Raw genomic sequence first — 13,980 nt, 5'->3', positions numbered from 1 at the left:
CAAGTCATCCTGCTAATGTGGAATTTCAAATTTCTTCATTTGACTAAGGCACAAGTCAAATGAAGCATTTTCTTGCTAGAATTTAACACTCCCTGTTAGCAAGAAAAGGGTTTTTTATAACCCCTATCTAGCTCCAGTGGAATGTACTGTAACACAACTAACCCTCCCTCTTACTATTGTTGTTTCTACTACAAAAACTACAATTAAGAAGCATCCATAATATTGAATCAACTGTGTCTGTGAGTTGCAACTGTCTCCTTAGTCTCTGATTGCTACTAGCTTGCAACTTCCGCTCAAGATTTGACTGCATCAACTGACACTGGTCAGTTTGCAACTGAATATTGTGGGACCATGTAGCAAGGGTAATTATCCATGAGAAGAGTATATTGAAACTGCTACTGCTCTTCTATGGACCCTTCCCAAATATTTTCAACTCTAGGACTAAGGCTCTACATCGACCTACCTCACTCCTGGAGGTATAATTTCATGCATGACAAAATCTACCTCTAGCTTGTAGAGGTTTTTAACTGGAATACTAATTTGTTTTACTTATCAAATAGAAACATGCTCCAGATAAGATTTCCCCTTACTAAACAACACATCATATCCACGTTACTCAAGTACAACTACAAAAACTAGATTTTTCTTCAAACCAGCCACAATCATTACATACTTTAGGTGAATATGGGAGCCTTGCTCACTATTAAAGATGATAGTTTCAATCCATTTTGTACTATACCTTCCATCATCTCCAAGATCTATGTGTATTTGTTGGTCCTTCTCCTCTAGGCTGAAGAACTTCTTATTTCCTGTCATATGTTACAAAGCACCACAGTCTAAGTATCATTCAACCCCTCTTACTGTGCTTTCCATTAAAACATTGAGGGTGAAATCCAACTCAAATTGTGATGCGAGAGCATCTCCTACTCCTCTTTTTGCAGGATTCTTAATAGATTTATTGTGTGGACACTTGGTTGCATAATTTCCATACTCATGGTATTGAAAGCATTTAATTTTACTTAGGTCTTTCTTCTTGCCATAGTTTTAGCTAGATTATGCCTTGCCTTGGGCCTTCTTTCTTGTGACATTCTTTCATTTTCCAACTAGAGAAAAGTCTTCTTCCTCATCAAATCTGGATGTGACACCATCTCAAGTGTTTCTTCTAATCTCCTCTTGCACCAAATCAGACCAAAGTTTCTCATAATTTGGAAGCTTGTCTCTTCCATTAATTGAATACTAATAGTTGTGCCAAGACTTCAGAAGACCAAGGAGTGCTAAGCTTACAAGCTTAGATGGTCGCACTGTCTCTCCTATTCCTCCAAGTTCATCTCTGACCTAATCGAATCTAGATAGGCACTGACCAATGGTTTCATTTTTCTGCATTTGAATGTTCCTGAGCTTATCTTTCAATGCTAATTTCCTAGCATCATTGTTTCTTTCGAATAACTCTATGAGGGCTTTCCACATTGCATAAGTAGTTTGTTTGCCATGCAAACTTGAAACCACATCATCTTTGATACCCTCCAAGATAATCATCCTAGTTTTTGTAGTATCTTTCTTCCACTATGCCAACTGATGTGCATCTATTGCTACAAGTTTTGGAATATCGATTTGTGTGTACTCCAATACTCCATTTTCCTCCAACACAACTTCCATTCTATCTTTCCAAGCTATGAAATTCAAAGCATCCTCCAATGCATACTCAAACCTCAATCCATAGAAGGACATTGTTCCTGCATGGAAGAAAATTATTGATCAACAAATATTTTATTCAAAATTTCTTTGAGATAAGATCAGAATATGGTTTCTATGTAGTCTTCAATAGCTTTGATACCATGTAGAAATGGCAAGAAAATTGCAATTGCTAATGAATTCGAACTAAAAACAACAGACACAAATTCCTTCTACTCAATATGTGGAAAAGAAAACATATATTCACATTGTTGTAATAACATTACTTTACTGTGTAATACGACGTGTGCCTAGGATTTCAATGAAGTCAGATGTTTCAATCCCACGATGTCTGTCTGTAACTTTAAGCATTGACTTGAAGTCAGATCCTTCCTTGAGAGCTTGGGTAGGTGATTAACTTCTTACTTTGTTGTTAGAGCCAATTCCTAAAAACTTCTATAGCATTCCGAAAGCGTTACTTTACTACGTAACATGTGGTGTACCTAAGGCTTTTATCTAATAAATCTGTGAAAGCTTTCATGCATCGTTCATTTGACAATTATTATCTTTTCGATCAGTGAAATTTTACCTAAACCACGTTAGCCATAATAGAAAATCACGACATATGTTTCAAATAGGGGAGCAAGAGGTATCCTCACATCTATTTCCCTGTACAGTAGGTTGCACATGGTCAGTTTGAAGTTCTTTTCATCGTTGGATTTAGAGTTCCACTTTCCTACTGAAGCATGCAAATGATGAAAGTAGAATTTGACATGAAAGGTTTGAAAACTTAAATTTTATATACATGCAACATCTTAGCAAATAGGGGACAATGAAAGGCCTACTTGGCATATAATTGTTTCATGGACTTTGTGAAAGATGTGTTCTTGTAAGAAATCCACAAGAAAAAATTGGGAAGGGGCATGCATGGAGGGCCTTCTCTCCCTTAGAGCTTGTTCACAGTGATATTAAGGGAATTTCCGAATCCTTCCATAAGAAAAGCTAGATATGTACTAATATTCATAGATGATTGCATGAGATACAAGTGTATTTTTTCAAACTCAAATATAAAGTGTTTAAGCATCTAAATATTTTCAAAGAAGATGCAGAGAAGTAATCTACAAAGATGATCAATATCCTCCACACCAATAATGGGGAAGAGTATGTCAACATTGATATCCAGCATTTTTGCAATGAAGCAAGAATATAATTGCAACACACATTTCTTTACACTCGACAATAGAATGGGGTATCTCAGAGGAAGAAAAATTCCTTGAAAGAGATAGCCAACAACATGTTACATGCAACATTTCTTCCTTCTGAATTGTGGGTTAAATAAATCAACTTCTCTATGTATATGCAATATAGATCTCCTCACAAATTTGTTACAAGAAAAACAATTTATGAAGCATAGAGTGACATACAACAAGAAGTCACAAATTTAGACATTTTTTGATCTTGTGCATGGACCCAAAATCCTACATGAAAATAGGAAGGTTTTGGAACCTCAATTTAAAGAGTGCACCTTTGTTGGATATCTATATGGTGCAAAGTGATACAAATTGATATATATTTCAATAGAAAGGCTCTTTATTGAGAGAAGTTTATTCTTTGAAGAAAGTATATGCATGCATCTAATGAAAACTAGATAAAAACATGTATGATTCCTCCTGTAGTAAATATAAAATATGATGCATCATGTATTTTAGATTAGATTTCAGACTTGGATTCTAAATTTGATTTAGAATATCATGGGCATGTATGTGACGATTCACATTTCTGACCACCTTCAGCAAAGAAGTGGTACCTCATGACTGATATCCTGGGTAATCTTGCCACATGATCTCAATTTGAGGCAACACCTCACGCACTCACAACTACAGAACTAGTTATTATCATGCACTGCTACGTGGTTCTGGCATACAACCCTCAAACTTATGCAAAAGTTATAGGGAATCATTTATGAGAATAAGTTATGGATGAGGAGTACAACTCCCTCATTATGAACCAAACTTGGGACTTAGTTCCACTTCCTTCAAATAATAAGCTTGTTAAATGTAAGTTGGTCGACGGGAAAAAGAAAGTAGTAAATGGACTTGTGAGCAAATGCAAAGAAAAAGTGGTGGCCAAAGGCTTTCAACATGTTCATGGAATCGATTATTATGAATCCTTTACTCTAATGGACAAAATGGACTATATTAGGTTAACTTTGCCACTGTCACAACAAAGAGGTGGAATATTCACCACATGGATGTGAATAATGCATTTCGTCAAGGTGATCTCAAGGAGGAAATTTACATAGAGTGGCCACAAGTGTATGTAAAGAATTCATCCTTCATTTTTATACTGAAGAAGTCTCTCTATAGCCTCAAGTAGACACCTAGAAAATGGTATGGTAAAATGGATTCCTATTTACTCTCAACATTTTGTTCGATGTCCTATATGTAGATGATATACTAACCATGGGTATTTCTTCCTTAACCATTGTTACAATCAGAACCAATTTGAATAATATGTTTTCCATGACAAATATGGGTTTCATACACTTCTTCCATGGACTAGAAATCAACTAGAATGATTCAGGAATCAAAATTATTGAGTTCAAGTATGTGAGAGATCTCTTAGTTCACTTTCATTTGACCAAATGCAAGCAAAAAGCTACACCTTTCTTATCTAGGGTACACCCTGAGAATGAATAGAATAAAATGTTGGTTGATTGCACCATGTATAGACAACTTATTGGGAGTCTCCTATAGAAATGGCAAAAAAAATTGTAGTTGCTACTGAATTCAAACTAAAAACAATAAACACAAATTTATTCTACTCAATCTGCAAAACGAAAAACATATAATATAAACACATGCAATAACATGCAACCATTCAATCACAATGAAATAGAATATTTTTACTCGAGAACCCAACTAGGAAAAACCCCCCTTCTATTATATTACACTCAATCATGTATTGCGGCGAGGAAATAGGGCGGCCGATTATTTAGCCAATTGGGCATGTGGCGAATCGACTCGGGTGATGGATGGTAGCTGGGGTGTGTTACAGGAGGATCCACGGTGGGCTGAGTTGGCAACCATCTTACGACAGGATAATGATGAGGCGATCGGGCGTGACAGGACTGCTTAGCTACCTTCCCATAATGATTCGGAGGCGCAAAGAATGGAATAATTATGAACATTGCGGTGGGATCATGTACGAAGCTGTCAAAATTCCCATTTGGCAGAACGAATTTATGCAGATATGGGACGAAATGACCATCCCAAGGCCGAATGCAGGGCGGGTACTGAGGTGGGAGTGCGGTGGCATCAGGAGGCCAAGGAGCTTATCACATCAGGGCCTTAGTCCTGCGACGTGTAATAATGAGCAGGCTTGGGAGCTAACTAACAATAACGAGGGAAGGTGGTCGATCGGCGGTATAATGTTGCATGGAAGGGTTCTGCTCTTGCATGCCTGTAGAAGAATAGGGCTCTGTCTGTATAAAAATCAACAACGTATGCGGCGGAAATTGCAGGAAGCCGAGGACGCTTACGTAAATGAAACCCATCACCATATTCGGAGGATTATCGACCACCTGGAAGAAGAGGCGCTGCAGGACCAATCGGACCCTGAGATGGCAGACTGGGAGAATTTTCTCCCTGATCCGGGCCACACCAGAGGGAGGATGTCCCTCTACAAGCAGTCCTTGCATGTATATTGGGGTATGAAACGTTTACTTGCCAAGGCAATGGAACAAGTAGCAGTTGAAATGGTGGAGCTTGCCCAAGGGAACCTGAAAAAAGAAATGAAGAATCTCCAAATGACTCTCATGATGCAGGACAGGAAGATGGACCAGCTGATCCAGTTGCTCAAAGACAGTGGAATAGTTAAGGCAGAACCTGATATCAAGACTGATGCCATGAAGCAGTAGATTATGGAGGTTATTATATGACTCTTTTTGTATTTTTGATATCTTAGATGGATTAGTATCCAGTCAAGCACAGCACGATTCTCTTTACAGCTATGCATAGTATGTTTTTAGGTAGAATAGGGGGTTTTTCAATCAGGTTTGATAAACTGAACATATACTTCTTTTGGATGGGGGTTATATACTTTCGAAGGCCACCCGGTTTCCCTTCTGGGCGGGTGGCGCCATGTATATGTACATAGTTTTTTTCTTTTTATAGTAATAGAATCATGCCTCAGCTTACAAAAAAAAAAAATTAGATGAGAATATGGATCTATTACAATGACAACTTCAATCCTAAAGCTTCACTTTCACTACAATATTGATCTTCTACTCTCTAACCTACTCTAACCAACAATTAACCAAAATAGGCCTCAACATTCCTCCTATTTCCTTGTGAAATCCTTGAGGAAAATATCCCCTAAAAATAGGAGAATTCCCTATTTCCTTGCACAAATCCAAGAGAAATTTCTCACCTACTCCATTGAAAAACATGTATGCTCAACTAGTATGCAATTGGCAATTACAATGTGCCTTTTCCTCCACCTCAACTAGGAAATTCAAATTCCATGCATGACTAGCTCTAATTTTCGTAAATTTAGAGATAAATGATTTAACAACAATTACAACTACTAAAATGAACTCCTAGTGACTCCACTAAAGACTAGAGCTCGGTTAACTGAGTTTAACTAACAATAACTCCACTAGATTGCTAGATCTAAGCAATAAATGGATGCACAACTGTAATTGTAGTTCAAAAACTCGAATTAACTAACTTAAATAAGTGACTTGGTCATGTCACTCTTGCTAAATGCAACTAAAGACATCCCGCTGATGTGGAATTTTAAAATTTCTCCATTTGACTAAGGCACAATTCAATGAAGCATTTTCTTGCTAAAATTTAACACTCCCTCTTAACAAGAAAAGGGTTTTTCATAACCCCTATCTAGCTCCACTAGAATGTACTGTAACACAAATAACACTCCCTCTCACTGTTATTGTTGCTACTACAACAACTACAATTAGTAAGCATCCATAATACTTAACCAACTGTATCTCTGGGTTGCAATTATCTCCTCAGTCTATGATTGCTACTAGCTTGCAATTGTCGCTCAAGGTTTGACTACATCAACTGACACTGATCCTTCTTCTACTGAATACTGTGGGACCATGTAGCAAGGGTAATTATCCATGAGAAGAGTATATTGAAACTTCTACTAGTCTCTTATGGACCCTTCCCAAATATTTGCAACTCTAGGACTAAGGCTCTATATCACCCAACCTCACTCATGGAGATATAGTTGCATGCATGGCAAAATCTACCTCTAGCTTTTAGAGATTTTTAACCCGAATACTAATTTGTTTTACTTATCCAGTAGAAACATGCTTCATATAAGCTTTCCCCTTAATAAACAACACATAATATCCATGGTCTTCAAGTACAACTTCAAAAGCTAGATTTTTCTTCAAACCAGCCAGGTACATTACATCCTTTAGGTGAAGATGGGAGTCTGACTCCCTATTAAGGGTGATAGTGCCAATCCCTTTTGTACTATACCTTCCATCATCTCCAACATCTCTATGTAATTTTTGGTCCTTCTCATCTAGGCTAAAGAACTCCTTTTTTTCCTTTCATATGATATGAAGCACTAGAGTCTAAGTACCATTCACTTCCTCTTACTGTGCTTTCCATGAAAACATTGAGGGTGAAATCCAACTCAAATTTTGATGCAAGGCATCTCCTCCTCCTCTTGTTGCAGGCTTCTTAATAGATTTATTATGTGGACACTTGGTTGCATAGTGTCCATACTCATGGTAGTGAAAGCATTTAATTTTACTTAGGTATTTCTTCTTGCCATGGTTTTTGTTGACACCTAATCCTCTGCGATTGGGTGAATTTGGAATGTGAACAGTCATCAAGAAGATGAAATGATCAGTCACATTCATGTATATAACAATAGCTACCTAATGAAATAAACGAATCAGTTTCTCTGAGTTTTTCTGCCAAGTCTGGAGTTACTCCTGGCCTGACATGGTATCAGAGCCAGTTCTTAAAATAGTTGTAACTCCCTTCATTTCTGCTGTTGTCCTATGTCGTTCTGACCTGAGCTCTATCCTCAAACGCCTCTGTAATTATGCCACACCTGCGCTGCCCTGAATTCACTCAGAATCCAAAACCGTTCCAGCACCTCTGGGCTCTGTCCATTAACGCATCTGTCCACTGAGCTTTTGATGCCAAAGATCTGTTGTGGCAGTTGAAGGGAAAGCGATTGCTGTTTGAGGGGACTCGAAAAGATGGTACCGTGATAGAGCCATTGTAACATGGAAGCCATTGTTATCACTGTATTGCCTGTATTGACAGTGAGTGCGGCATACTGTAGTGTAAAGAATCGCTCCAAAGATTTAAAAATTGCTGTTGAAAAATACTTTCGGCGCAGGTGGGGAACAATAAACGTTGGAAGTTGATATTTGATTTGCTATCTGCTAACCCTTGCATTGTTTGAATCAAGCATTTTTCTAGTTCTTCGAACCACGGCATACTGTCCACCTCTCAAAATTGCTTGCCATCATTAAGTTTAGGTGATTCCGTTCCACGGACGTTTGGGCAGACCCATGAGCTAGGCCGGTGTATTACCCGCCATCCTTACTAGATGCTATATTCTTCAAAGACCGCCCAGCAATGGCCTGACATGGTAGACGGTGTAATTGATCTCAGATTCGCCCACTAATACCATGTCCCGCGGACGTTTGGGCAGCATTTAACATAAAGCACTCAATTGTTTATGTATATGACGTGATATATATTACAGTAGTAACACAAAGCGCTCGAATTGTTTATGTATATGCGGTGATATATGTTACAGTAGTAGCGTTTAACACAAACGTTCAATTTTTATGTGATATATATATGCTGTGATATATGGTACGGTGATAGCGTTCAACACAGTGCTCATATTTTACAGTGGCAGCGTTTAACACAAGCGCTCAAATTGTTTATGCGGTGATAGATATGTGGTGATATATGTTACAGTGGTAGCATGTTATCAGCATTCGTTTCAATAGTCAATAATATATAAATGGCATAGCAAAATCAGAATCATTCTTTTAGCAGCAAAAGTTTTTTTTTTCTCCACAAAAGCACATTCTTTTTGCTATTAGAAGTATTATTCTATCAGCAGAAGTTATTTTTTTTTCACAAAATGCATTCAATCATCTCTATGGCAGGAATAGTTCTCACTAGCAAGGAGAACTATCCTGAATGGTCCCGGATGATAAAACACACCCTCATCTTCAATGAGTTGTCGAAAGGAGTGTGTGTCGGAGAAGGAGACAATGACCCAATGCAACCTACATCAGATAAACAGCTCATCATTTGGGAAAACAAGAACAGCAAAGCCTATGCATTAACCGCAGCATCTGTAAATGAAGAAGTAAGTCGCCATATTTCATCATATTCAACTGCCTTTGAAGCTTTACAAAAACTGAAAGAACTCTATGACTCACATTCTGCACTTGAAGTTGTTCAGCTCATGATTAAACTCTTCGCTCTTGAACTGAAAAATAATGATCCTCTTGCTCTTGCATCTGAAGTAAAATCCATAATGCATGATATCAAATCCACTAAGGTTGAGCTAGATATCCCTCTTATTGCTTTTCTCAAGGCACTCTATCCTACCTACTCCAATTATCTTGAGTCTTTACAAGCAAATGGAAATCTTAAAGATATAACCTTTGACTCTCTTGTGAAAAAGTTTGCTGAAAGAGAGAAAGCCTTTGGAAAGAAGACAGTCCCTGAATCTTCTGAAGAGACTGTTTGCCTTGCTCATAAAGAAAAGCATCCTGCTCAAGATTCTACAAGAGGAAGAGGTGGACGAAGAGGAAGAGGAAGATACTTCAGAGGCAGGGGGGTAGACATTCTCAAGCAGAAAAAACAGATCTACATTGCATTCGCTGCAAACGAAATGGATCACATGATGCTTCTACATGCAAGCTACCATGGGACAAAATTGAGCAGAAAAGAAACCAGCAGAAAGGTAAAACTGATGATACAGTTAAAGGTAAAGCACCTGAATCCGCTCACTATATTGAGGCACAATGTAACATTGGAGTAAATGAAGATTTGTTTAATGCTTCACTTGCTTCTTCGAAAAATGATTGGTTGTTTGATTCAGGAGCAACCTGTCATATGACTCATAGGAAAGATTTTTTTGAAGATTTCACTGACAATGTTGATGGAGCAGTATACTTTGCAGATCAGTCAAAAATCAAGCCATTAGGGCTTGGCACAATTAGGCTTAAACTGCCTGGTCTTCCAGACTTTCTTCTGGATCATGTTCTATATCTCCCACAGCTCAAGAGAAACTTGTTGTCCTTGGTCCACATCCGCCAGCAAGGTCACTCCATTCATATGTTTGATGACAAGCTTGAGGTAAGAAAAGCATCTGACCACTCACTTGTCATGAGGGGAATAGAAGAAGAAAGGCTTCTCAAACTGCAACGAACCTCTGCTCATGCACAACATTTCTCATATATTTCTCATCATGAAGAAGGTACACTTCCATCAAGTTTATTATGGCATGCTAGATTGGGACATTTAAACTATGACAATCTCCGCTTATTGAAGAAAAATGGTGTTGCTGGTTTGCCTACAATTCCTAGGAAACATAAGCAATGTGATGCTTGCATTCTAGGAAAGCATAGCAAACAGTCTTTTCATGATTCACATTCAAGAGCACATAGAAAGCTTGAACTCATTCATTCAGATTTATGTGGTCCAATGCCTGTTCCTTATGCAAATGGAAATAAATATATCATGACATTTATTGATGATTACAACAGAATGTGTTGGGTTTATTTATTGAAGAACAAATATGATGTTTTTCAAACATTCAAGAATTTTCATAAATGGATTGAAAATGATGCAAAATCTCATATTGGGTCTATTCGCACTGATAATGGAAAAGAACATACATCAAATGAATTTGAAAACTATCTTCGCCAACATGGGATCAAACATCAAACAACTGTACCTTATAATCCCCAACAGAATGGTGTAGCAGAAATAATGAATAGAACAATTTTGAATATGGTACGATCCATGCTTTTCTTCAAAAATGTAAAGATAATGTTTTGGGCTGATGTTGTTCTATGTGCTGCATATATAAAGAATAGATGTCCATCTAATGCTATAAGAAACAAGACTCCTTATGAATTGTGGTATGGACATGTTCCTTCGGTAAAACATCTCAGGATTTTTGGTTCCACCTGTTATGCTTTGATACCAAAGGTACATAGAAACAAACTTGGTGCTAGAAGTCGTAAATGTATCTTCCTGGGGTATTCAAACACCTCTAAAGCATACCGCCTCTATGATGAAGTAAATAAAAAGTTTGTTGCATCTAGAGATGTCATTTTTCTGGAATCATCCAAATCTGACAATGTTGTTGAGCGGCAACTTGATCGCTTGGATAGATTCGCAAAAGCAAAATCATTTCAAGAATTTGATAATCAGATTCCACATCTTGAAGGGGGGATTCCTATACTAGATCAACATGTGGAATCTTCTTCTGAAGAACAATCTCGCCTGCATGAAATTCCAACAACGGATGATGCTTTAAGTGATGTAATTGATAGAATTGGGAGACTCAATCTTGATTCAGTCCCAACTCAATCAACAGAGCAGCCTGGACCATCTCAGAAAGGTCCCCCAAAGTGGCTGACAAAGACACTTGAAAGTGTTCATCCTGATGAAATTGGAAAAACAGGAACCAAAAATTCAAACCGACAAAATGGAGGTGATGTAGATGACTCTAATTCACCTGTTGATATGGATGTTACTTATGATTGTGAATTGAATTTGTCTACAGATTTTGAACCAACTTCCTTCAAAGAAGCTGCTTCTCATGATGAATGGAAAGAAGCGATGAAAAAGGAGTATGATGCCCTCATAAAGAATGGCACTTGGAAGCTGGTTGATCCTCCATTTGGAACCAAACCAATTGGATGCAAGTGGGTCTACAAGAACAAATACAAAGCTGATGGCTCACTTGACAAGCACAAAGCTAGGCTTGTGGCAAAAGGCTTTGCACAGAAGGAAGGGGTCGATTATGAGGAAACTTTTGCCCCCACAGCAAAATGGGCCACCATCCGGACACTCTTTGCACTAGCTGCTTAGAACGGTTGGAAAGTCCATCAAATGGATGTAAAAACTGCATTCTTGAATGGAGATCTAAAAGAGAATGTTTTTATGTCCCAGCCTGAAGGATTTTCTGTGAGAGGACATGAACATAAAGTATGCAAACTTGTGAAGTCCTTGTATGGCCTCAAACAAGCACCACGAGCCTGGTATGAAAAACTAACTGAGCATCTTCTGAAACTCAACTTCAATCATTTTGATCTTGATGATGCAACTTTATTTGTCAAGAAAGTTGGCAAAACAGTTGTATATCTTGTGGTATATGTAGATGATCTTTTAATAACAGGGAACAATGAAAGCTATATTGCATCCATAAAGAAAGAATTAGGAAAAAGTTTTGAAATGACTGATTTGGGCTATGTTCATTACTATCTTGGCATTGAAGTAACCCAACATCCAAAATCCATATTTCTTTCTCAAAAGAAATACATTGGAGATTTGTTAAACAGATTTGGCATGAAAGAGTGAAATCCTATTTCTACTCCAATGGAACAAAACTTAAAGCTCACATCTATTGAAGGAAAGGAATTTGAGGATGCAACAAAGTATAGACAGCTTGTAGGAAGTCTCATCTACCTCACTACTACCAGACCAGACATTTCATTTACTGTTGGAATCCTCTCCAGGTTCATGAAAAAGCCTTGTGAGGGACATTGGTCTGCTGCAAAAAGAGTTCTAAGGTACTTGAAGGGAACTCAAGACCTTGGAATCAGTATACACAGGTGGATGACTTCAGCTTGATTGGATACTCTGATTCAGACTTCGATGGAGACAAAGAAACTGGAGTATCTACTTCAGGATATGCTATGAGTCTTGGATCAGGAGCTGTCTCTTGGAGATCACGCAAACAATCAGTTCCAACAGATTCCACAACAGAAGCAGAATACGTGGCAGCAGCTGAAGCAACGAAAGAAATTGTGTGGCTCAGGAAAATTCTTGAAGATTTGCAGGGAAAACAAGTACAATCAACTCCACTCATGATTGACAACACCTCTGCAATAAAGTTGGCCAAGAACCCAAAGTTCCATGATCGTACAAAGCACATCAATGCTAAATATCATCTGATCCGACATCATGTTGAGGCCAAAACAATCCATCTCCATCATTGTTCCACAAATGAGCAAATTGCAGACATCTTCACCAAAGCGCTTGGAAGAGAAAAGCTTGAAAGATTCAGAACGATGCTTGGACTCACCAACATCCCTTCAGATTAAGGGGGGGAATGTTGACACCTAATCCTCTGCGATTGGGTGAATTTGGAATGTGAACAGTCATCAAGAAGATGAACTGATTAGTCACATTCATGTATATAACAATAGCTACCTAATGAAATAAACGAATCAGTTTCTCTGAGTTTTTCTGCCAAGTCTGGAGTTACTCCTGGCCTGACAGTTTTGGATGGATTATGCCTTGCCTTGGGCCTTCTTGCCTTTGACATTCTTTCCTTTTCCAGCTAGAGAAATTTTTTCTTCCTCATCAAATATAGATGTGACACCATCTATAGTGTTTCTTGTAATCTCCTCTTGCACCAAATCAGACCAAAGTTTCTCCCAATTTGGAAGTTTTTCTCTTCCATTAACTGAATCCTGATAGTTGTGCCAAGACTTCGGAATACCAAGGAGTGATAAGCTCACAAGCTTAGATGGTGGCATAGTCTCTCCTACTCCTCCAAGTTCATCTCTGACCTGAGTGAATCTAGATAGGTACTGACCAATGGTTTCATTTTTCTACATTTGAATGTTCCTGAGCTTATCTTTCAATGCTAATTTCCAAGCATCACTGTTTCTTTTGAATAACTCTATGAGGGTTTCCACATTGCATAAGTAGTCTGCTTTCCATGAAAACTTGAAACCACATCATCTTTGATATCCTCCAAGATAATCATCCTGGTTTTTGTAGTATATTTCTTCCACTATTCTAATTGATGTGCATCTAATGTTACTAGTTTTGGAATATCAGTTTGTGTGTACTTCAATACTCCATTTTCCTCCAACGCAACTTCCATTCTATCTTTCCAAGCTATGAAATTCGAAGTGTCCTCCAATGCATACTCAAGCCTCAATCCATAGAAGGACATTATTCCTGCATTGAAGAAAATTATTGCTCCACAAAGATGTTATTCAAAATTTCTCTAAGAGAATATCAGAATATGGTTTCT

The sequence above is a fragment of the Pinus tabuliformis genome, chromosome 1_2 (assembly GCF_031772625.1).
Source record: "Pinus tabuliformis cultivar Carrire ecotype Pingquan chromosome 1_2, CPIR1, whole genome shotgun sequence".
NCBI lineage: Eukaryota > Viridiplantae > Streptophyta > Pinopsida > Pinales > Pinaceae > Pinus > Pinus tabuliformis.
This window is presented reverse-complemented; position numbering follows the sequence as displayed.